The 20,913-nt window shown below is 42.7% G+C and overlaps 19 non-coding genes across 19 annotated transcripts; all 19 read right to left on the bottom strand.

The window, feature by feature from the left end:
* Positions 1-1,594: 1,594 nt before the first annotated feature.
* TRNAL-CAG (transfer RNA leucine (anticodon CAG)) lies at positions 1,595-1,677 on the bottom strand. Its single transcript has one exon. It is a non-coding gene; the product is annotated as a tRNA-Leu (tRNA).
* Positions 1,678-2,309: 632 nt separating this feature from the next.
* Positions 2,310-2,392, bottom strand: TRNAL-UAG (transfer RNA leucine (anticodon UAG)). Its single transcript has one exon. It is a non-coding gene; the product is annotated as a tRNA-Leu (tRNA).
* Positions 2,393-3,418: 1,026 nt separating this feature from the next.
* Positions 3,419-3,501, bottom strand: TRNAL-AAG (transfer RNA leucine (anticodon AAG)). The gene has a single exon. It is a non-coding gene; the product is annotated as a tRNA-Leu (tRNA).
* Positions 3,502-3,690: 189 nt separating this feature from the next.
* On the bottom strand, positions 3,691-3,773 carry TRNAL-AAG (transfer RNA leucine (anticodon AAG)). The gene has a single exon. It is a non-coding gene; the product is annotated as a tRNA-Leu (tRNA).
* Positions 3,774-5,791: 2,018 nt separating this feature from the next.
* Positions 5,792-5,874, bottom strand: TRNAL-CAG (transfer RNA leucine (anticodon CAG)). The gene has a single exon. It is a non-coding gene; the product is annotated as a tRNA-Leu (tRNA).
* Positions 5,875-7,614: 1,740 nt separating this feature from the next.
* On the bottom strand, positions 7,615-7,697 carry TRNAL-AAG (transfer RNA leucine (anticodon AAG)). The gene has a single exon. It is a non-coding gene; the product is annotated as a tRNA-Leu (tRNA).
* Positions 7,698-7,886: 189 nt separating this feature from the next.
* TRNAL-CAG (transfer RNA leucine (anticodon CAG)) lies at positions 7,887-7,969 on the bottom strand. Its single transcript has one exon. It is a non-coding gene; the product is annotated as a tRNA-Leu (tRNA).
* A 632-nt stretch (positions 7,970-8,601) lies between these two features.
* Positions 8,602-8,684, bottom strand: TRNAL-UAG (transfer RNA leucine (anticodon UAG)). The gene has a single exon. It is a non-coding gene; the product is annotated as a tRNA-Leu (tRNA).
* Positions 8,685-9,982: 1,298 nt separating this feature from the next.
* On the bottom strand, positions 9,983-10,065 carry TRNAL-CAG (transfer RNA leucine (anticodon CAG)). Its single transcript has one exon. It is a non-coding gene; the product is annotated as a tRNA-Leu (tRNA).
* A 632-nt stretch (positions 10,066-10,697) lies between these two features.
* Positions 10,698-10,780, bottom strand: TRNAL-UAG (transfer RNA leucine (anticodon UAG)). Its single transcript has one exon. It is a non-coding gene; the product is annotated as a tRNA-Leu (tRNA).
* Positions 10,781-11,806: 1,026 nt separating this feature from the next.
* On the bottom strand, positions 11,807-11,889 carry TRNAL-AAG (transfer RNA leucine (anticodon AAG)). Its single transcript has one exon. It is a non-coding gene; the product is annotated as a tRNA-Leu (tRNA).
* Positions 11,890-12,077: 188 nt separating this feature from the next.
* Positions 12,078-12,160, bottom strand: TRNAL-AAG (transfer RNA leucine (anticodon AAG)). Its single transcript has one exon. It is a non-coding gene; the product is annotated as a tRNA-Leu (tRNA).
* A 2,018-nt stretch (positions 12,161-14,178) lies between these two features.
* Positions 14,179-14,261, bottom strand: TRNAL-CAG (transfer RNA leucine (anticodon CAG)). The gene has a single exon. It is a non-coding gene; the product is annotated as a tRNA-Leu (tRNA).
* Positions 14,262-14,889: 628 nt separating this feature from the next.
* TRNAL-UAG (transfer RNA leucine (anticodon UAG)) lies at positions 14,890-14,972 on the bottom strand. Its single transcript has one exon. It is a non-coding gene; the product is annotated as a tRNA-Leu (tRNA).
* A 1,026-nt stretch (positions 14,973-15,998) lies between these two features.
* Positions 15,999-16,081, bottom strand: TRNAL-AAG (transfer RNA leucine (anticodon AAG)). The gene has a single exon. It is a non-coding gene; the product is annotated as a tRNA-Leu (tRNA).
* Positions 16,082-16,270: 189 nt separating this feature from the next.
* On the bottom strand, positions 16,271-16,353 carry TRNAL-AAG (transfer RNA leucine (anticodon AAG)). Its single transcript has one exon. It is a non-coding gene; the product is annotated as a tRNA-Leu (tRNA).
* A 2,018-nt stretch (positions 16,354-18,371) lies between these two features.
* Positions 18,372-18,454, bottom strand: TRNAL-CAG (transfer RNA leucine (anticodon CAG)). Its single transcript has one exon. It is a non-coding gene; the product is annotated as a tRNA-Leu (tRNA).
* Positions 18,455-20,194: 1,740 nt separating this feature from the next.
* TRNAL-AAG (transfer RNA leucine (anticodon AAG)) lies at positions 20,195-20,277 on the bottom strand. The gene has a single exon. It is a non-coding gene; the product is annotated as a tRNA-Leu (tRNA).
* Positions 20,278-20,466: 189 nt separating this feature from the next.
* On the bottom strand, positions 20,467-20,549 carry TRNAL-CAG (transfer RNA leucine (anticodon CAG)). Its single transcript has one exon. It is a non-coding gene; the product is annotated as a tRNA-Leu (tRNA).
* Positions 20,550-20,913: the final 364 nt, after the last annotated feature.

The following is a 20,913-nucleotide window of genomic DNA, read 5'->3' as shown; positions in this document are numbered from 1 at the left end:
AGAGCATGACTCTTCTAGATGAGCTCTTACATGGGTCCTAAGCTCATTTGGTAATGATTGCACTTTATCAGCAAGACTTTGTACAACAGAAATATATGAGAAACCCAAGCTCTCTTGACTAGACGAGGACGGAATAACGTCCCAGGTGAAGACGAACAGATGCAACTTCCATCAGATGTTATCCTGATGAAGAAGATTATATCTCCAAAAGTCATTTCAGAAGTGGGATTTGAACCCACGCCTCCAGAGGAGTCTGCAGCCTAGACACAGCGCCTTAGACCACTCGGCCATCCTGACAGCGAAGAGTCCTAGGAAATGTATAAAAGTCACTCAGAAATTTCTGCGTCCATGCAAGCTTGAAATAATTTCAACCTTCAAACACAAGGTGCAACTTTTTGCACAGGACAATAAACACAGAAGATCACATATGAAAGCATTTCATTTCACAGGTGTACTGTTTTTATGCTTTTAGAATAACTTATACCTCTCACCAGCTATTTAGGGTTCTGTATCCTACTCACAAAATTATCTTGCCTGCGACCTCTCTCTTTATACACAAACAACTACTGCTCAGGAAGTAGGAAGGCAGAAGGTGGGGCAGTTTATGCAAATTTATGCTGTCAATGTGCCTTGCAGATTCATGCAGAATTTCTAGATCCTTGTTGGAAACAAGAGAGCAGGCCTTGTTTCAGATCAACTGTCCCTAGCAAGGAACGTCTGAGCACATCCATTCTTTTGCTCTCTAGCCCCTGGCTTGGGACTCACCCTCACTGGCTGAGGAGTGAAGTTCTGCATACCAACGTTGCATAGAAGGTATGTTTGTGATTGGTTTGAGATGGGTGGGAGGTCAAGAGCAGGGAAAAGCAAGTCACCTTCACTTCTAGTCTCCTCTTCTATGCCTACCTGCCGTTCACTCACTCTGTCTTTGTTTCATTCTCTCCTTCCTCAACGCCCCATCTCACTCACTGGCTCTATCATTTGTGCTCTTTCCCCTTGCTCTTCATTTCATAGTGGAAACATCTCTTGAATGGATCATTAGAAAATGAGGTTACATAAAATTAAAAATCTACTTATTGGAAACCAAAAATATCACAAGACTGAATGTAAGCCATTTCTTCAATAAAAGGGATTTTTTAGGCACCCCCCAAAAAACACATAAAACACCACTAGTGCTAGAACAATATTATACGAGCTTGAAGACAGAATTGGGCAAATTCATTTGCAGTTGAAACTGAATTTGGTACTTATTCAGATATTATATGCACTGCCAATTTTTAGCTGAGATTCTGAAGGAACGCAGAGGCAAAATGGACTTAAAGTTTTGTCAGAAGTGGGATTTGAACCCACGCCTCCAGGAGAGCCTGCGGCCTTAACGCAGCACCTTAGACCACTCGGCAATCCTGCCCACATGTTGCTTGTTCATCTACATAGTGAGAAAGATAGTGTGAACAAAAAAAACACACATCTTAGGCCATGAGTGGCTATAGCAAGAAAAAAACTCACTGCACTTTTCCAAAAAGACAACCATATAAGCCCATGTGAGGGAAATGATCTGATTTTCTCCCTCAAGAAAAAAGAAGATTAAACACAGGTTTGTCAGAAGTGGGATTTGAACCCACGCCTCCAGAAGAGACTGCGACCTGAACGCAGCGCCTTAGACCACTCGGCCATCCTGACTTGCATTTGCAGCACCTTCCACAAGCCAGACAGCCATGCAAGTGGGGTACCGAAAAGGCATGCCCTCAATTTATTTATCCCATTATAAGCATTTCCAACAGATCTTTGAACAATCCATACAGAGCAGTACCTATGAAGAACTCTTTAGACCTTTAATGAGTACAAAGAGAAAGTGCTATTCACCAGCCACTTGAACGGCCCAAAGCTGCTTTGAAATTGAGTCAATAGCCACATCTTGGCTGACTAAAGCAAATTCAACAAGGGATCTCAATGTCACAACATAGGGTGGAATTCGCAAATCTAAGCAGCCCCTGATCACTGCCCTGAGGAAATTGCTGTAAGTTTGCTGGAGTCCAGCTGTCTACCAGGTGCTTGGCATTCTTCCAAATTTGTATGGCCTGTCTGGCCAGGGAATACAAGAGAATGACTCTTCTAGATGAGTTCTTACATGGGTCATAAGCTCATTTGGTAAGGATTGCACTTTATCAGCAAGACTTTGTACAACAGAAATATATGAGAAACCCAAGCTCTCTTGACTAGACGAGGACAGAATAACGTCCCAGGTGAAGACGAACAGAAGCAACTTCCATCAGATGTTATCCTGATGAAGAAGATTATATCTCCAAAAGTCATTTCAGAAGTGGGATTCGAACCCACACCTCCATAGGAGACTGCGGCCTAAACACAGCGCCTTAGACCACTCGGCCATCCTGACAGTGAAGAGTCCTAAGAAATGTATAAAAGTCACTCAGAAATTTCTGCGTCCATGCAAGCTTGAAATAATTTCAACCTTCAAACACAAGGTGCAACTTTTTGCACAGGACAATAAACACAGAAGATCACATATGAAAGCATTTCATTTCACAGGTGTACTGTTTTTATGCTTTTAGAATAACTTATACCTCTCACCAGCTATTTAGGGTTCTGTATCCTACTCACAAAATTATCTTGCCTGCGACCTTTCTCTCTATACACAAACAACTACTGCTCAGGAAGTAGGAAGGCAGAAGGTGGGGCAGTTTATGCAAATTTATGCTGTCAACGTGCCTTGCACATTCATGCAGAATTTCTAGATCCTTGCTGGAAACAAGAGAGCAGGCCTTGTTTCAGATCAACTGTCCCTAGCAAGGAACGTCTGAGCACATCCATCCTTTTGCTCTCTAGCCCCTGGCTTGGGTCTCACCCTCACTGGCTGAGGAGTGAAGTTCTGCATACCAACGTTGCATAGAAGGTATGTTTGTGATTGGTTTGAGATGGGTGGGAGGTCAAGAGCAGGGAAAAGCAAGTCACTTTCACTTCTAGTCTCCTCTTCTATGCCTACCTGCCGTTCACTCACTCTGTCTTTGTTTCATTCTCTCCTTCCTCAACACCCCATCTCACTCACTCGCTCTATCATTTGTGCTCTTTCCCCTTGCTCTTCATTTCATAGTGGAAACATCTCTTGAATGGATCATTAGAAAATGAGGTTACATAAAATTAAAAATCTACTTATTGGAAACCAAAAATATCACAAGACTGAATGTAAGCCATTTCTTCAATAAAAGGGATTTTTTAGGCACCCCCCAAAAAACACATAAAACACCACTAGTGCTAGAAGAATATTATAAGAGCTTGAAGACAGAATTGGGCAAATTCATTTGCAGTTGAAACGGACGTTTGGTACTTATTCAGATATTATATGCACTGCCAATTTTTAGCTGAGATTCTGAAGGAACGCAGAGACAAAATGGACTTAAAGTTTTGTCAGAAGTGGGATTCGAACCCACGCCTCCAGGAGAGACTGCGGCCTTAACGCAGCGCCTTAGACCACTTGGCCATCCTGACCACATGTTGCTTGTCCCTCTACATAGTGAGAAAGATAGTGTGAACAAAAAAAACACACATCTAAGGCCATAAGTGGCTATAGCAAGAAAAAAACTCACTGCACTTTTCCAAAAAGACAACCATATAAGCCCATGTGAGGGAAATGATCTGATTTTCTCCCTCAAGAAAAAAGAAGATTAAACACAGGTTTGTCAGAAGTGGGATTTGAACCCACACCTCCAGAAGAGACTGCAACCTTAACGCAGCGCCTTAGACCACTCGGCCATCCTAACTTGCATTTGCATCACCTTCCACAAGCCAGACAGCCATGCAAGTTTGGTACCGAAAAGGCATGCCCTCAATTTATTTATCCCATTATAAGCATTTCCAACAGATCTTTGAACAATCCATACAGAGCAGTACCTATGAAGAACTCTTTAGACCTTTAAAGCGTACAAAGAGAAAGTGATATTCACCAGCCACTTGAACGGCCCAAAGCTGCTTTGAAATTGAGTCAACAGCCACATCTTCGCTGACTAAAGCAAATTCAACAAGGGAGCTCAATGTCACAACATAGGGTGGAATACGCAAATCTAAGCAGCCCCTGATCACAGCCCTGAACACATTGCAGTAAGTGTGCTGGAGTACAGCTGTCTACCAGGTGCTTGGCATTCTTCCAAATTTGCATTGCCTGTCTGGCCAGGGAATACAAGAGCATGACTCTTCTAGATGAGCTCTTACATGGGTCCTAAGCTCATTTGGTAATGATTGCACTTTATCAGCAAGACTTTGTACAACATAAATATATGAGAAACCCAAGCTCTCTTGACTAGACGAGGACGGAATAACGTCCCAGGTGAAGACGAACAGATGCAACTTCCATCAGATGTTATCCTGATGAAGAAGATTATATCTCCAAAAGTCATTTCAGAAGTGGGATTCGAACCCAAGCCTCCAGAGGAGACTGCAGCCTAGACACAGCGCCTTAGACCACTCGGCCATCCTGACAGTGAAGAGTCCTAAGAAATGTATAAAAGTCACTCAGAAATTTCTGCGTCCATGCAAGCTTGAAATAATTTCAACCTTCAAACACAAGGTGCAACTTTTTGCACAGGACAATAAACACAGAAGATCACATATGAAAGCATTTCATTTCACAGGTGTACTGTTTTTATGCTTTTAGAATAACTTATACCTCTCACCAGCTATTTAGGGTTCTGTATCCTACTCACAAAATTATCTTGCCTGCGACCTCTCTCTTTATACACAAACAACTACTGCTCAGGAAGTAGGAAGGCAGAAGGTGGGGCAGTTTATGCAAATTTATGCTGTCAATGTGCCTTGCAGATTCATGTAGAATTTCTAGATCCTTGTTGGAAACAAGAGAGCAGGCCTTGTTTCAGATCAACTGTCCCTAGCAAGGAACGTCTGAGCACATCCATTCTTTTGCTCTCTAGCCCCTGGCTTGGGACTCACCCTCACTGGCTGAGGAGTGAAGTTCTGCATACCAACGTTGCATAGAAGGTATGTTTGTGATTGGTTTGAGATGGGTGGGAGGTCAAGAGCAGGGAAAAGCAAGTCACCTTCACTTCTAGTCTCCTCTCCTCTTCTATGCCTACCTGCCGTTCACTCACTCTGTCTTTGTTTCATTCTCTCCTTCCTCAACACCCCATCTCACTCACTCGCTCTATCATTTGTGCTCTTTCCCCTTGCTCTTCATTTCATAGTGGAAACATCTCTTGAATGGATCATTAGAAAATGAGGTTACATAAAATTAAAAATCTACTTATTGGAAACCAAAAATATCACAAGACTGAATGTAAGCCATTTCTTCAATAAAAGGGATTTTTTAGGCACCCCCCAAAAAACACATAAAACACCACTAGTGCTAGAAGAATATTATACGAGCTTGAAGACAGAATTGGGCAAATTCATTTGCAGTTGAAACTGAAGTTTGGTACTTATTCAGATATTATATGCACTGCCAATTTTTAGCTGAGATTTTGAAGGAACGCAGAGACAAAATGGTCTTAAAGTTTTGTCCGAAGTGGGATTCGAACCAACGCCTCCAGGAGAGACTGCGGCCTTAACGCAGCGCCTTAGACCACTCGGCCATCCTGACCACATGTTGCTTGTTAATCTACATAGTGAGAAAGATAGTGTGAACAAAAAAAACACACATCTTAGGCCATGAGTGGCTATAGCAAGAAAAAAACTCACTGCACTTTTCCAAAAAGACAACCATATAAGCCCATGTGAGGGAAATGATCTGATTTTCTCCCTCAAGAAAAAGGAAGATTAAACACATGTTTGTCAGAAGTGGGATTTGAACCCACGCCTCCAGAAGAGACTGCGACCTGAACGCAGTGCCTTAGACCACTCGGCCATCCTGACTTGCTTTTGCATCACCTTCCACAAGCCAGACAGCCATGCAAGTTTGGTACCGAAAAGGCATGCCCTCAATTTATTTATCCCGTTATAAGCATTTCCAACAGATCTTTGAACAATCCATACAGAGCAGTACCTATGAAGAACTCTTTAGACCTTTAAAGCGTACAAAGAGAAAGTGCTATTCACCAGCCACTTGAACGGCCCAAAGCTGCTTTGAAATTGAGTCAACAGCCACATCTTGGCTGACTAAAGCAAATTCAACAAGGGAGCTCAATGTCACAACATAGGGTGGAATACGCAAATCTAAGCAGCCCCTGATCACAGCCCTGAGGACATTGCTGTAAGTGTGCTGGAGTACAGCTGTCTATCAGGTGCTTGGCATTCTTCCAAATTTGCATGGCCTGTCTGGCCAGGGAATAAAAGAGCATGACTCTTCTAGATGAGCTCTTACATGGGTCCTAAGCTCATTTGGTAATGATTGCACTTTATCAGCAAGACTTTGTACAACAGAAATATATGAGAAACCCAAGCTCTCTTGACTAGACGAGGACGTAATAACGTCCCAGGTGAAGACGAACAGATGCAACTTCCATCAGATGTTATCCTGATGAAGAAGATTATATCTCCAAAAGTCATTTCAGAAGTGGGATTCGAACCCACGCCTCCAGAGGAGACTGCAGCCTAGACACAGCGCCTTAGACCACTCGGCCATCCTGACAGTGAAGAGTCCTAAGAAATGTATAAAAGTCACTCAGAAATTTCTGCGTCCATGCAAGCTTGAAATAATTTCAACCTTCAAACACAAGGTGCAACTTTTTGCACAGGACAATAAACACAGAAGATCACATATGAAAGCATTTCATTTCACAGGTGTACTGTTTTTATGCTTTTAGAATAACTTATACCTCTCACCAGCTATTTAGGGTTCTGTATCCTACTCACAAAATTATCTTGCCTGCGACCTCTCTCTTTATACACAAACAACTACTGCTCAGGAAGTAGGAAGGCAGAAGGTGGGGCAGTTTATGCAAATTTATGCTGTCAATGTGCCTTGCAGATTCATGCAGAATTTCTAGATCCTTGTTGGAAACAAGAGAGCAGGCCTTGTTTCAGATCAACTGTCCCTAGCAAGGAACGTCTGAGCACATCCATTCTTTTGCTCTCTAGCCCCTGGCTTGGGACTCACCCTCACTGGCTGAGGAGTGAAGTTCTGCATACCAACGTTGCATAGAAGGTATGTTTGTGATTGGTTTGAGATGGGTGGGAGGTCAAGAGCAGGGAAAAGCAAGTCACCTTCACTTCTAGTCTCCTCTTCTATGCCTACCTGCCGTTCACTCACTCTGTCTTTGTTTCATTCTCTCCTTCCTCAACGCCCCATCTCACTCACTGGCTCTATCATTTGTGCTCTTTCCCCTTGCTCTTCATTTCATAGTGGAAACATCTCTTGAATGGATCATTAGAAAATGAGGTTACATAAAATTAAAAATCTACTTATTGGAAACCAAAAATATCACAAGACTGAATGTAAGCCATTTCTTCAATAAAAGGGATTTTTTAGGCACCCCCCAAAAAACACATAAAACACCACTAGTGCTAGAACAATATTATACGAGCTTGAAGACAGAATTGGGCAAATTCATTTGCAGTTGAAACTGAATTTGGTACTTATTCAGATATTATATGCACTGCCAATTTTTAGCTGAGATTCTGAAGGAACGCAGAGGCAAAATGGACTTAAAGTTTTGTCAGAAGTGGGATTCGAACCCACGCCTCCAGGAGAGACTGCGGCCTTAACGCAGCGCCTTAGACCACTCGGCCATCCTGACCACATGTTGCTTGTTCATCTACATAGTGAGAAAGATAGTGTGAACAAAAAAAACACACATCTTAGGCCATGAGTGGCTATAGCAAGAAAAAAACTCACTGCACTTTTCCAAAAAGACAACCATATAAGCCCATGTGAGGGAAATGATCTGATTTTCTCCCTCAAGAAAAAAGAAGATTAAACACAGGTTTGTCAGAAGTGGGATTTGAACCCACGCCTCCAGAGGAGACTGCGACCTGAACGCAGCGCCTTAGACCACTCGGCCATCCTGACTTGCATTTGTAGCACCTTCCACAAGCCAGACAGCCATGCAAGTTTGGTACCGAAAAGGCATGCCCTCAATTTATTTATCCCGTTATAAGCATTTCCAACAGATCTTTGAACAATCCATACAGAGCAGTACCTATGAAGAACTCTTTAGACCTTTAAAGCGTACAAAGAGAAAGTGCTATTCACCAGCCACTTGAACGGCCCAAAGCTGCTTTGAAATTGAGTCAACAGCCACATCTTGGCTGACTAAAGCAAATTCAACAAGGGAGCTCAATGTGACAACATAGGGTGGAATACGCAAATCTAAGCAGCCCCTGATCACAGCCCTGAGGACATTGCTGTAAGTGTGCTGGAGTACAGCTGTCTACCAGGTGCTTGGCATTCTTCCAAATTTGCATGGCCTGTCTGGCCAGGGAATACAAGAGCATGACTCTTCTAGATGAGCTCTTACATGGGTCCTAAGCTCATTTGGTAAGGATTACACTTTATCAGCAAGACTTTGTACAACAGAAATATATGAGAAACCCAAGCTCTCTTGACTAGACGAGGACGGAATAACGTCCCAGGTGAAGACGAACAGATGCAACTTCCATCAGATGTTATCCTGATGAAGAAGATTATATCTCCAAAAGTCATGTCAGAAGTGGGATTCGAACCCACGCCTCCAGAGGAGACTGCGGCCTAAACACAGCGCCTTAGACCACTCGGCCATCCTGACAGTGAAGAGTCCTAAGAAATGTATAAAAGTCACTCAGAAATTTCTGCGTCCATGCAAGCTTGAAATAATTTCAACCTTCAAACACAAGGTGCAACTTTTTGCACAGGACAATAAACACAGAAGATCACATATGAAAGCATTTAATTTCACAGGTGTACTGTTTTTATGCTTTTAGAATAACTTATACCTCTCACCAGCTATTTAGGGTTCTGTATCCTACTCACAAAATTACCTTGCCTGCGACCTCTCTCTTTATACACAAACAACTACTGCTCAGGAAGTAGGAAGGCAGAAGGTGGGGCAGTTTATGGAAATTTATGCTGTCAATGTGCCTTGCAGATTCATGCAGAATTTCTAGATCCTTGCTGGAAACAAGAGAGCAGGCCTTGTTTCAGATCAACTGTCCCTAGCAAGGAACGTCTGAGCACATCCATTCTTTTGCTCTCTAGCCCCTGGCTTGGAACTCACCCTCACTGGCTGAGGAGTGAAGTTCTGCATACCAACGTTACATAGAATGTATGTTTGTGATTGGTTTGAGATGGGTGGGAGGTCAAGAGCAGGGAAAAGCAAGTCACCTTCACTTCTAGTCTCCTCTTCTATGCCTACCTGCCGTTCACTCACTCTGTCTTTGTTTCATTCTCTCCTTCCTCAACACCCCATCTCACTCACTGGCTCTATCATTTGTGCTCTTTCCCCTTGCTCTTCATTTCATAGTGGAAACATCTCTTGAATGGATCTTTAGAAAATAAGGTTACATAAAATTAAAAATCTACTTATTGGAAACCAAAAATATCACAAGACTGAATGTAAGCCATTTCTTCAATAAAAGGGATTTTTTAGGCACCCCCCAAAAAACACATAAAACACCACTAGTGCTAGAAGAATATTATACGAGCTTGAAGACAGAATTGGGCAAATTCATTTGCAGTTGAAACTGAAGTTTGGTACTTATTCAGATATTATATGCACTGCCAATTTTTAGCTGAGATTCTGAAGGAACGCAGAGACAAAATGGACTTAAAGTTTTGTCAGACGTGGAATTCGAACCCACGCCTCCAGGAGAGACTGCGGCCTTAACGCAGCGCCTTAGACCACTCGGCAATCCTGCCCACATGTTGCTTGTTCATCTACATAGTGAGAAAGATAGTGTGAACAAAAAAAACACACATCTTAGGCCATGAGTGGCTATAGCAAGAAAAAAACTCACTGCACTTTTCCAAAAAGACAACCATATAAGCCCATGTGAGGGAAATGATCTGATTTTCTCCCTCAAGAAAAAAGAAGATTAAACACAGGTTTGTCAGAAGTGGGATTTGAACCCACGCCTCCAGAAGAGACTGCGACCTGAACGCAGCGCCTTAGACCACTCGGCCATCCTGACTTGCATTTGCAGCACCTTCCACAAGCCAGACAGCCATGCAAGTGGGGTACCGAAAAGGCATGCCCTGAATTTATTTATCCCATTATAAGCATTTCCAACAGATCTTTGAACAATCCATACAGAGCAGTACCTATGAAGAACTCTTTAGACCTTTAATGAGTACAAAGAGAAAGTGCTATTCACCAGCCACTTGAACGGCCCAAAGCTGCTTTGAAATTGAGTCAATAGCCACATCTTGGCTGACTAAAGCAAATTCAACAAGGGATCTCAATGTCACAACATAGGGTGGAATTCGCAAATCTAAGCAGCCCCTGATCACTGCCCTGAGGAAATTGCTGTAAGTTTGCTGGAGTCCAGCTGTCTACCAGGTGCTTGGCATTCTTCCAAATTTGTATGGCCTGTCTGGCCAGGGAATACAAGAGAATGACTCTTCTAGATGAGTTCTTACATGGGTCATAAGCTCATTTGGTAAGGATTGCACTTTATCAGCAAGACTTTGTACAACAGAAATATAGGAGAAACCCAAGCTCTCTTGACTAGACGAGGACAGAATAACGTCCCAGGTGAAGACGAACAGAAGCAACTTCCATCAGATGTTATCCTGATGAAGAAGATTATATCTCCAAAAGTCATTTCAGAAGTGGGATTCGAACCCACACCTCCATAGGAGACTGCGGCCTAAACACAGCGCCTTAGACCACTCGGCCATCCTGACAGTGAAGAGTCCTAAGAAATGTATAAAAGTCACTCAGAAATTTCTGCGTCCATGCAAGCTTGAAATAATTTCAACCTTCAAACACAAGGTGCAACTTTTTGCACAGGACAATAAACACAGAAGATCACATATGAAAGCATTTCATTTCACAGGTGTACTGTTTTTATGCTTTTAGAATAACTTATACCTCTCACCAGCTATTTAGGGTTCTGTATCCTACTCACAAAATTATCTTGCCTGCGACCTTTCTCTCTATACACAAACAACTACTGCTCAGGAAGTAGGAAGGCAGAAGGTGGGGCAGTTTATGCAAATTTATGCTGTCAACGTGCCTTGCACATTCATGCAGAATTTCTAGATCCTTGCTGGAAACAAGAGAGCAGGCCTTGTTTCAGATCAACTGTCCCTAGCAAGGAACGTCTGAGCACATCCATCCTTTTGCTCTCTAGCCCCTGGCTTGGGTCTCACCCTCACTGGCTGAGGAGTGAAGTTCTGCATACCAACGTTGCATAGAAGGTATGTTTGTGATTGGTTTGAGATGGGTGGGAGGTCAAGAGCAGGGAAAAGCAAGTCACTTTCACTTCTAGTCTCCTCTTCTATGCCTACCTGCCGTTCACTCACTCTGTCTTTGTTTCATTCTCTCCTTCCTCAACACCCCATCTCACTCACTCGCTCTATCATTTGTGCTCTTTCCCCTTGCTCTTCATTTCATAGTGGAAACATCTCTTGAATGGATCATTAGAAAATGAGGTTACATAAAATTAAAAATCTACTTATTGGAAACCAAAAATATCACAAGACTGAATGTAAGCCATTTCTTCAATAAAAGGGATTTTTTAGGCACCCCCCAAAAAACACATAAAACACCACTAGTGCTAGAAGAATATTATAAGAGCTTGAAGACAGAATTGGGCAAATTCATTTGCAGTTGAAACGGACGTTTGGTACTTATTCAGATATTATATGCACTGCCAATTTTTAGCTGAGATTCTGAAGGAACGCAGAGACAAAATGGACTTAAAGTTTTGTCAGAAGTGGGATTCGAACCCACGCCTCCAGGAGAGACTGCGGCCTTAACGCAGCGCCTTAGACCACTTGGCCATCCTGACCACATGTTGCTTGTCCCTCTACATAGTGAGAAAGATAGTGTGAACAAAAAAACACACATCTAAGGCCATAAGTGGCTATAGCAAGAAAAAAACTCACCGCACTTTTCCAAAAAGACAACCATATAAGCCCATGTGAGGGAAATGATCTGATTTTCTCCCTCAAGAAAAAAGAAGATTAAACACAGGTTTGTCAGAAGTGGGATTTGAACCCACACCTCCAGAAGAGACTGCAACCTTAACGCAGCGCCTTAGACCACTCGGCCATCCTAACTTGCATTTGCATCACCTTCCACAAGCCAGACAGCCATGCAAGTTTGGTACCGAAAAGGCATGCCCTCAATTTATTTATCCCATTATAAGCATTTCCAACAGATCTTTGAACAATCCATACAGAGCAGTACCTATGAAGAACTCTTTAGACCTTTAAAGCGTACAAAGAGAAAGTGATATTCACCAGCCACTTGAACGGCCCAAAGCTGCTTTGAAATTGAGTCAACAGCCACATCTTCGCTGACTAAAGCAAATTCAACAAGGGAGCTCAATGTCACAACATAGGGTGGAATACGCAAATCTAAGCAGCCCCTGATCACAGCCCTGAACACATTGCAGTAAGTGTGCTGGAGTACAGCTGTCTACCAGGTGCTTGGCATTCTTCCAAATTTGCATTGCCTGTCTGGCCAGGGAATACAAGAGCATGACTCTTCTAGATGAGCTCTTACATGGGTCCTAAGCTCATTTGGTAATGATTGCACTTTATCAGCAAGACTTTGTACAACATAAATATATGAGAAACCCAAGCTCTCTTGACTAGACGAGGACGGAATAACGTCCCAGGTGAAGACGAACAGATGCAACTTCCATCAGATGTTATCCTGATGAAGAAGATTATATCTCCAAAAGTCATTTCAGAAGTGGGATTCGAACCCACGCCTCCAGAGGAGACTGCAGCCTAGACACAGCGCCTTAGACCACTCGGCCATCCTGACAGTGAAGAGTCCTAAGAAATGTATAAAAGTCACTCAGAAATTTCTGCGTCCATGCAAGCTTGAAATAATTTCAACCTTCAAACACAAGGTGCAACTTTTTGCACAGGACAATAAACACAGAAGATCACATATGAAAGCATTTCATTTCACAGGTGTACTGTTTTTATGCTTTTAGAATAACTTATACCTCTCACCAGCTATTTAGGGTTCTGTATCCTACTCACAAAATTATCTTGCCTGCGACCTCTCTCTTTATACACAAACAACTACTGCTCAGGAAGTAGGAAGGCAGAAGGTGGGGCAGTTTATGCAAATTTATGCTGTCAATGTGCCTTGCAGATTCATGCAGAATTTCTAGATCCTTGTTGGAAACAAGAGAGCAGGCCTTGTTTCAGATCAACTGTCCCTAGCAAGGAACGTCTGAGCACATCCATTCTTTTGCTCTCTAGCCCCTGGCTTGGGACTCACCCTCACTGGCTGAGGAGTGAAGTTCTGCATACCAACGTTGCATAGAAGGTATGTTTGTGATTGGTTTGAGATGGGTGGGAGGTCAAGAGCAGGGAAAAGCAAGTCACCTTCACTTCTAGTCTCCTCTCCTCTTCTATGCCTACCTGCCGTTCACTCACTCTGTCTTTGTTTTATTCTCTCCTTCCTCAACACCCCATCTCACTCACTGGCTCTATCATTTGTGCTCTTTCCCCTTGCTCTTCATTTCATAGTGGAAACATCTCTTGAATGGATCATTAGAAAATGAGGTTACATAAAATTAAAAATCTACTTATTGGAAACCAAAAATATCACAAGACTGAATGTAAGCCATTTCTTCAATAAAAGGGATTTTTTAGGCACCCCCCAAAAAACACATAAAACACCACTAGTGCTAGAAGAATATTATACGAGCTTGAAGACAGAATTGGGCAAATTCATTTGCAGTTGAAACTGAAGTTTGGTACTTATTCAGATATTATATGCACTGCCAATTTTTAGCTGAGATTCTGAAGGAACGCAGAGACAAAATGGACTTAAAGTTTTGTCAGACGTGGAATTCGAACCCACGCCTCCAGGAGAGACTGCGGCCTTAACGCAGCGCCTTAGACCACTCGGCAATCCTGCCCACATGTTGCTTGTTCATCTACATAGTGAGAAAGATAGTGTGAACAAAAAAAACACACATCTTAGGCCATGAGTGGCTATAGCAAGAAAAAAACTCACTGCACTTTTCCAAAAAGACAACCATATAAGCCCATGTGAGGGAAATGATCTGATTTTCTCCCTCAAGAAAAAAGAAGATTAAACACAGGTTTGTCAGAAGTGGGATTTGAACCCACGCCTCCAGAAGAGACTGCGACCTGAACGCAGCGCCTTAGACCACTCGGCCATCCTGACTTGCATTTGCAGCACCTTCCACAAGCCAGACAGCCATGCAAGTGGGGTACCGAAAAGGCATGCCCTGAATTTATTTATCCCATTATAAGCATTTCCAACAGATCTTTGAACAATCCATACAGAGCAGTACCTATGAAGAACTCTTTAGACCTTTAATGAGTACAAAGAGAAAGTGCTATTCACCAGCCACTTGAACGGCCCAAAGCTGCTTTGAAATTGAGTCAATAGCCACATCTTGGCTGACTAAAGCAAATTCAACAAGGGATCTCAATGTCACAACATAGGGTGGAATTCGCAAATCTAAGCAGCCCCTGATCACTGCCCTGAGGAAATTGCTGTAAGTTGGAGTCCAGCTGTCTACCAGGTGCTTGGCATTCTTCCAAATTTGTATGGCCTGTCTGGCCAGGGAATACAAGAGAATGACTCTTCTAGATGAGTTCTTACATGGGTCATAAGCTCATTTGGTAAGGATTGCACTTTATCAGCAAGACTTTGTACAACAGAAATATAGGAGAAACCCAAGCTCTCTTGACTAGACGAGGACAGAATAACGTCCCAGGTGAAGACGAACAGAAGCAACTTCCATCAGATGTTATCCTGATGAAGAAGATTATATCTCCAAAAGTCATTTCAGAAGTGGGATTCGAACCCACACCTCCATAGGAGACTGCGGCCTAAACACAGCGCCTTAGACCACTCGGCCATCCTGACAGTGAAGAGTCCTAAGAAATGTATAAAAGTCACTCAGAAATTTCTGCGTCCATGCAAGCTTGAAATAATTTCAACCTTCAAACACAAGGTGCAACTTTTTGCACAGGACAATAAACACAGAAGATCACATATGAAAGCATTTCATTTCACAGGTGTACTGTTTTTATGCTTTTAGAATAACTTATACCTCTCACCAGCTATTTAGGGTTCTGTATCCTACTCACAAAATTATCTTGCCTGCGACCTTTCTCTCTATACACAAACAACTACTGCTCAGGAAGTAGGAAGGCAGAAGGTGGGGCAGTTTATGCAAATTTATGCTGTCAACGTGCCTTGCACATTCATGCAGAATTTCTAGATCCTTGCTGGAAACAAGAGAGCAGGCCTTGTTTCAGATCAACTGTCCCTAGCAAGGAACGTCTGAGCACATCCATCCTTTTGCTCTCTAGCCCCTGGCTTGGGTCTCACCCTCACTGGCTGAGGAGTGAAGTTCTGCATACCAACGTTGCATAGAAGGTATGTTTGTGATTGGTTTGAGATGGGTGGGAGGTCAAGAGCAGGGAAAAGCAAGTCACTTTCACTTCTAGTCTCCTCTTCTATGCCTACCTGCCGTTCACTCACTCTGTCTTTGTTTCATTCTCTCCTTCCTCAACACCCCATCTCACTCACTCGCTCTATCATTTGTGCTCTTTCCCCTTGCTCTTCATTTCATAGTGGAAACATCTCTTGAATGGATCATTAGAAAATGAGGTTACATAAAATTAAAAATCTACTTATTGGAAACCAAAAATATCACAAGACTGAATGTAAGCCATTTCTTCAATAAAAGGGATTTTTTAGGCACCCCCCAAAAAACACATAAAACACCACTAGTGCTAGAAGAATATTATAAGAGCTTGAAGACAGAATTGGGCAAATTCATTTGCAGTTGAAACGGACGTTTGGTACTTATTCAGATATTATATGCACTGCCAATTTTTAGCTGAGATTCTGAAGGAACGCAGAGACAAAATGGACTTAAAGTTTTGTCAGAAGTGGGATTCGAACCCACGCCTCCAGGAGAGACTGCGGCCTTAACGCAGCGCCTTAGACCACTTGGCCATCCTGACCACATGTTGCTTGTCCCTCTACATAGTGAGAAAGATAGTGTGAACAAAAAAAACACACATCTAAGGCCATAAGTGGCTATAGCAAGAAAAAAACTCACTGCACTTTTCCAAAAAGACAACCATATAAGCCCATGTGAGGGAAATGATCTGATTTTCTCCCTCAAGAAAAAAGAAGATTAAACACAGGTTTGTCAGAAGTGGGATTTGAACCCACACCTCCAGAAGAGACTGCAACCTTAACGCAGCGCCTTAGACCACTCGGCCATCCTAACTTGCATTTGCATCACCTTCCACAAGCCAGACAGCCATGCAAGTTTGGTACCGAAAAGGCATGCCCTCAATTTATTTATCCCATTATAAGCATTTCCAACAGATCTTTGAACAATCCATACAGAGCAGTACCTATGAAGAACTCTTTAGACCTTTAAAGCGTACAAAGAGAAAGTGATATTCACCAGCCACTTGAACGGCCCAAAGCTGCTTTGAAATTGAGTCAACAGCCACATCTTCGCTGACTAAAGCAAATTCAACAAGGGAGCTCAATGTCACAACATAGGGTGGAATACGCAAATCTAAGCAGCCCCTGATCACAGCCCTGAACACATTGCAGTAAGTGTGCTGGAGTACAGCTGTCTACCAGGTGCTTGGCATTCTTCCAAATTTGCATTGCCTGTCTGGCCAGGGAATACAAGAGCATGACTCTTCTAGATGAGCTCTTACATGGGTCCTAAGCTCATTTGGTAATGATTGCACTTTATCAGCAAGACTTTGTACAACATAAATATATGAGAAACCCAAGCTCTCTTGACTAGACGAGGACGGAATAACGTCCCAGGTGAAGACGAACAGATGCAACTTCCATCAGATGTTATCCTGATGAAGAAGATTATATCTCCAAAAGTCATTTCAGAAGTGGGATTCGAACCCACGCCTCCAGAGGAGACTGCAGCCTAGACACAGCGCCTTAGACCACTCGGCCATCCTGACAGTGAAGAGTCCTAAGAAATGTATAAAAGTCACTCAGAAATTTCTGCGTCCATGCAAGCTTGAAATAATTTCAACCTTCAAACACAAGGTGCAACTTTTTGCACAGGACAATAAACACAGAAGATCACATATGAAAGCATTTCATTTCACAGGTGTACTGTTTTTATGCTTTTAGAATAACTTATACCTCTCACCAGCTATTTAGGGTTCTGTATCCTACTCACAAAATTATCTTGCCTGCGACCTCTCTCTTTATACACAAACAACTACTGCTCAGGAAGTAGGAAGGCAGAAGGTGGGGCAGTTTATGCAAATTTATGCTGTCAATGTGCCTTGCAGATTCATGCAGAATTTCTAGATCCTTGTTGGAAACAAGAGAGCAGGCCTTGTTTCAGATCAACTGTCCCTAGCAAGGAACGTCTGAGCACATCCATTCTTTTGCTCTCTAGCCCCTGGCTTGGGACTCACCCTCACTGGCTGAGGAGTGAAGTTCTGCATACCAACGTTGCATAGAAGGTATGTTTGTGATTGGTTTGAGATGGGTGGGAGGTCAAGAGCAGGGAAAAGCAAGTCACCTTCACTTCTAGTCTCCTCTCCTCTTCTATGCCTACCTGCCGTTCACTCACTCTGTCTTTGTTTCATTCTCTCCTTCCTCAACACCCCATCTCACTCACTGGCTCTATCATTTGTGCTCTTTCCCCTTGCTCTTCATTTCATAGTGGAAACATCTCTTGAATGGATCATTAGAAAATGAGGTTACATAAAATTAAAAATCTACTTATTGGAAACCAAAAATATCACAAGACTGAATGTAAGCCATTTCTTCAATAAAAGGGATTTTTTAGGCACCCCCCAAAAAACACATAAAACACCACTAGTGCTAGAAGAATATTATACGAGCTTGAAGACAGAATTGGGCAAATTCATTTGCAGTTGAAACTGAAGTTTGGTACTTATTCAGATATTATATGCACTGCCAATTTTTAGCTGAGATTTTGAAGGAACGCAGAGACAAAATGGTCTTAAAGTTTTGTCCGAAGTGGGATTCGAACCAACGCCTCCAGGAGAGACTGCGGCCTTAATGCAGCGCCTTAGACCACTCGGCCATCCTGACCACATGTTGCTTGTTAATCTACATAGTGAGAAAGATAGTGTGAACAAAAAAAACACACATCTTAGGCCATGAGTGGCTATAGCAAGAAAAAAACTCACTGCACTTTTCCAAAAAGACAACCATATAAGCCCATGTGAGGGAAATGATCTGATTTTCTCCCTCAAGAAAAAGGAAGCTTAAACACATGTTTGTCAGAAGTGGGATTTGAACCCACGCCTCCAGAAGAGACTGCGACCTGAACGCAGTGCCTTAGACCACTCGGCCATCCTGACTTGCTTTTGCATCACCTTCCACAAGCCAGACAGCCATGCAAGTTTGGTACCGAAAAGGCATGCCCTCAATTTATTTATCCCGTTATAAGCATTTCCAACAGATCTTTGAACAATCCATACAGAGCAGTACCTATGAAGAACTCTTTAGACCTTTAAAGCGTACAAAGAGAAAGTGCTATTCACCAGCCACTTGAACGGCCCAAAGCTGCTTTGAAATTGAGTCAACAGCCACATCTTGGCTGACTAAAGCAAATTCAACAAGGGAGCTCAATGTCACAACATAGGGTGGAATACGCAAATCTAAGCAGCCCCTGATCACAGCCCTGAGGACATTGCTGTAAGTGTGCTGGAGTACAGCTGTCTATCAGGTGCTTGGCATTCTTCCAAATTTGCATGGCCTGTCTGGCCAGGGAATAAAAGAGCATGACTCTTCTAGATGAGCTCTTACATGGGTCCTAAGCTCATTTGGTAATGATTGCACTTTATCAGCAAGACTTTGTACAACAGAAATATATGAGAAACCCAAGCTCTCTTGACTAGACGAGGACGTAATAACGTCCCAGGTGAAGACGAACAGATGCAACTTCCATCAGATGTTATCCTGATGAAGAAGATTATATCTCCAAAAGTCATTTCAGAAGTGGGATTCGAACCCACGCCTCCAGAGGAGACTGCAGCCTAGACACAGCGCCTTAGACCACTCGGCCATCCTGACAGTGAAGAGTCCTAAGAAATGTATAAAAGTCACTCAGAAATTTCTGCGTCCATGCAAGCTTGAAATAATTTCAACCTTCAAACACAAGGTGCAACTTTTTGCACAGGACAATAAACACAGAAGATCACATATGAAAGCATTTCATTTCACAGGTGTACTGTTTTTATGCTTTTAGAATAACTTATACCTCTCACCAGCTATTTAGGGTTCTGTATCCTACTCACAAAATTATCTTGCCTGCGACCTCTCTCTTTATACACAAACAACTACTGCTCAGGAAGTAGGAAGGCAGAAGGTGGGGCAGTTTATGCAAATTTATGCTGTCAATGTGCCTTGTTGATTCATGCAGAATTTCTAGATCCTTGTTGGAAACAAGAGAGCAGGCCTTGTTTCAGATCAACTGTCCCTAGCAAGGAACGTCTGAGCACATCCATTCTTTTGCTCTCTAGCCCCTGGCTTGGGACTCACCCTCACTGGCTGAGGAGTGAAGTTCTGCATACCAACGTTGCATAGAAGGTATGTTTGTGATTGGTTTGAGATGGGTGGGAGGTCAAGAGCAGGGAAAAGCAAGTCACCTTCACTTCTAGTCTCCTCTTCTATGCCTACCTGCCGTTCACTCACTCTGTCTTTGTTTCATTCTCTCCTTCCTCAACGCCCCATCTCACTCACTGGCTCTATCATTTGTGCTCTTTCCCCTTGCTCTTCATTTCATAGTGGAAACATCTCTTGAATGGATCATTAGAAAATGAGGTTACATAAAATTAAAAATCTACTTATTGGAAACCAAAAATATCACAAGACTGAATGTAAGCCATTTCTTCAATAAAAGGGATTTTTTAGGCACCCCCCAAAAAACACATAAAACACCACTAGTGCTAGAACAATATTATACGAGCTTGAAGACAGAATTGGGCAAATTCATTTGCAGTTGAAACTGAATTTGGTACTTATTCAGATATTATATGCACTGCCAATTTTTAGCTGAGATTCTGAAGGAACGCAGAGGCAAAATGGACTTAAAGTTTTGTCAGAAGTGGGATTCGAACCCACTCCTCCAGGAGAGACTGCAGCCTTAACGCAGCGCCTTAGACCACTCGGCCATCCTGACCACATGTTGCTTGTTCATCTACATAGTGAGAAAGATAGTGTGAACAAAAAAAACACACATCTTAGGCCATGAGTGGCTATAGCAAGAAAAAAACTCACTAAACTTTCCCAAAAAGACAATCATATAAGCTCATGTGAGGGAAATGATCTGATTTTCTCCCTCAAGAAAAAAGAAGATTAAACACAGGTTTGTCAGAAGTGGGATTTGAACCCACGCCTCCAGAGGAGACTGCGACCTGAACGCAGCGCCTTAGACCACTCGGCCATCCTGACTTGCATTTGTAGCACCTTCCACAAGCCAGACAGCCATGCAAGTTTGGTACCGAAAAGGCATGCCCTCAATTTATTTATCCCGTTATAAGCATTTCCAACAGATCTTTGAACAATCCATACAGAGCAGTACCTATGAAGAACTCTTTAGACCTTTAAAGCGTACAAAGAGAAAGTGCTATTCACCAGCCACTTGAACGGCCCAAAGCTGCTTTGAAATTGAGTCAACAGCCACATCTTGGCTGACTAAAGCAAATTCAACAAGGGAGCTCAATGTCACAACATAGGGTGGAATACGCAAATCTAAGCAGCCCCTGATCACAGCCCTGAGGACATTGCTGTAAGTGTGCTGGAGTACAGCTGTCTA

This window comes from Lissotriton helveticus, chromosome 8 (assembly GCF_964261635.1).
Source record: "Lissotriton helveticus chromosome 8, aLisHel1.1, whole genome shotgun sequence".
NCBI lineage: Eukaryota > Metazoa > Chordata > Amphibia > Caudata > Salamandridae > Lissotriton > Lissotriton helveticus.
The sequence above is the reverse complement of the archived record's forward strand: the minus strand, read 5'-3'. Positions and strand labels throughout refer to the sequence as shown.